This window comes from Otolemur garnettii, unplaced genomic scaffold, assembly GCF_000181295.1.
Source record: "Otolemur garnettii isolate 467f Iridium unplaced genomic scaffold, OtoGar3 scaffold00106, whole genome shotgun sequence".
Lineage (NCBI taxonomy): Eukaryota > Metazoa > Chordata > Mammalia > Primates > Galagidae > Otolemur > Otolemur garnettii.
In genome coordinates, this window is record NW_003852501.1 from 1,307,466 (window position 1) to 1,310,207 (window position 2,742).

The 2,742-nt window shown below is 40.3% G+C and overlaps 1 non-coding gene and 1 pseudogene across 1 annotated transcript; both read right to left on the minus strand.

Annotated features, from left to right (window-relative positions):
• Positions 1 to 217: 217 nt before the first annotated feature.
• Positions 218 to 837, minus strand: LOC100952439 (annotated as a pseudogene).
• Positions 838 to 2,303: 1,466 nt separating this feature from the next.
• On the minus strand, positions 2,304 to 2,410 carry LOC111727447. Its single transcript, XR_002775008.1, has one exon. It is a non-coding gene; the product is annotated as a U6 spliceosomal RNA (small nuclear RNA).
• Positions 2,411 to 2,742: the final 332 nt, after the last annotated feature.

Here is a 2,742-nt window from a genome sequence, read left to right on the forward strand (position 1 = left end):
CAGCAAATTCTGCCAGCTTCCAAGTCCTGGGATCCTGACCTGTATCAGCACATGGGGCAGCATTACCTTCCAAAAGTGTGGAGAAGAGCACATGTCACCACTGGACAATGAGAGAGTTGACAAAGACTCTTGGCTTCTCAACACCACTTGGTTGGAGAGCTTTTCTTGTTCCATTAGAAAAGTTCATGAGGAAGCTGTGAATAGGATCAGTCCAGAGAAGTAAAACTCTTTTATTTTCAGTGTCCAAACATCAGTCAATATACTGGGAGAGCCAGCGGAAACCCTCACCGTAGCCTCGCCTCTTGAGCACGCTGCACATGAACACTTCCAGGGGGCAGGCATTCAGCTCCTTCAGGGTCACATTCCCCTTTCCTGTGGTCTGTCCATAAAGCCAAAAAATCTCCCGGAGTTTTTCTTCACTGATTGCATCTGTTCTGTCAATTTTGTTACCCAAGATAAGGATTGTCACATTGGATATTGTTTCATCAGTCATTAAAGCATTAAGCTCAACTTTGGATTCCATGAGGCGAGAATGATCTGCACAGTCCACCAAGAAGACAATCCCATTAATTGCTGGGAAATAATTTTTCCAAATCCATGCCCACCAAGATCGAAAGTTGTAAAAGTCATTCCAGCAATTGTCAGCTCTTGGGATGTCGGATGCAGTGTTGGAACATGTTGGCCCAATCTGTCATCTTTGAGCATGTGAAGAAGAAGAAGTGGTTTTGCCTGTATTGTCCAAACCAAGAATACAAGTTTTCCAGATTTTTTGTAGAGTCCTAGGAACTGGAGCACACTGCTGAAGCCATTGTAGATTGACTCAAAGATGAAAGACATTATTAATGTTTACTCCAGCCGGGGAGGGTTCCTCCTCCAGTGGTGGCGGGCAGCTAAGACCCTTCCTCACTGCCTATCTTAACCATTTTTAAGTGTACAATTAAGTAGCATCTGTAGCACACAGTTGTGTACTATTAGGTACATTCCCATTGTTGTAAAACAATCTCCAGAACTCTTTTCTTGCACAACTGAAACTCTATTTCCAACCTCCCCATTCCTCTCTCCCTCCAGCTCCTGGCAACCACCATTTTGCTTTTTATTGCTATGAATTTGACTATTCTGTGTCTCTCATATAAGTGGAATCAAACAGTATTTTTCCTTTTGCATGTAACTTATTTGATTTAGAATAACATTGTTAAGCTTCCTACATATGCATAGAACATGTAAGAATGTTCTCCTTTTTAAAATAGTTCATAGAATGTGCATGCCACATTTTGTTTATCCACTCATTGGTTGCTTTCTCCTTTCAGCTACTGTGAATAATGCTGCCACGAACATGGGTGTACAAGTATCTGTATAGGATCAATTTTTAGGGTCTATAGCTAGAAGTGAAATTGCTGGGTCATCTGGTAATTCTACATGTATTATTTATATTTGAGAAATGCCATATTATTTTCCATGGTGGCTGCTGTGCACCATTTTACATTCTCAACATGTGCTATAGGGCTTCCCATTCCCTCACATCCTCGCCAACACTTTTCCAAGTTATTTTCTGGGTTTCTTTTTTTTAATGGTAGCTACTCTAATGGGTGTCAGGTGGTATCTTATTGTAGTTTTGATCTGCATTTCCCTAATGATTAATGATGCTGTTAATCATCTTTTGATGTGCTTGTTGGCCAATTTTTTTTGAGACAGAGTCTCACTTGTCACCCTGGGTAGAGTGCTTTGGTGTCACAGCTCACAGCAACCTCAAACTCTGGGACTCAAGCAACTCTCTTATCCCAGCCTTCCTTGTAGCTGGGACTACAAGTGCCTGCCCCAACGCCTGGCTACTTTTAGAGGCGAAGTCTTGCTCTGTCTCAGGCTGGTCTCCAACCTGTAAGCTTAGGCAATCCACCCGCCTTGGCCTCCCAGAGTGCTAGGATTATCAGAGTGTGCCACCACATTCAGTTTGTTGGCCAATTTTGTGTCTTTGGAGAAATGTTTATTCAAGTCCTTTGCCTGTGTCTGAGTTTGTTTGTTTATTGCTTTTTTTTTTAATTGTTGAGTGTGAAAGAAAATGAGGTAAGGCTAAAACTTCCTAAAGTGGGTCTGGGAGATTGCAAGAGGATCTCACTTAAACCTCCTAAAGGTCAAACCATAGAGTGTTCCAATAGACTTGGGTAAGAACTGAAGTCTGTATCCTTTCACATTCCATATCTCTCAGCTGGGAGTACCCTAATTAATTAATCACTTTGAACAAGTTTGCAATGTAGAATTTCTGTCCAGCCAATGAACTGCCTTCAAAAACAACTTTTTTTTTTTTTTTTAATATGGAACGCTTCACGAATTTGCATGTCATTCTTGTGCAGGGGCTATGCTAATCTTCTCTGTATCGTTCCAATTTTAGTATATGTGCTGCCCAAGCGAGCACCAAAAACAACTTTTTACAGAAATCCTCTGTTACAAAACTTCTCCTGCGCTTGCCTATGGGACGATATTCAGGCCTTCTCTGATTTAGTGAACATGAATTGCAATTCTTTGTTCCCCAAATAAATAAATACTATTTTCTTCACGTCTAAGGTGTTGTTTTTTTTTTTTTTAGTTTTCCCATTTTAAATATTGAGTTTGAGAATTCTTTATATATTTCCTATACAAGTCCTGTAACACATACGTAATTTGAAAATATTTTTTCCAGTTTGTGGCTAGTCTTTTCATTTTCACAATTGTTTCTTTTGGCTCATTCCTGTAATCCTAGCAATTTTG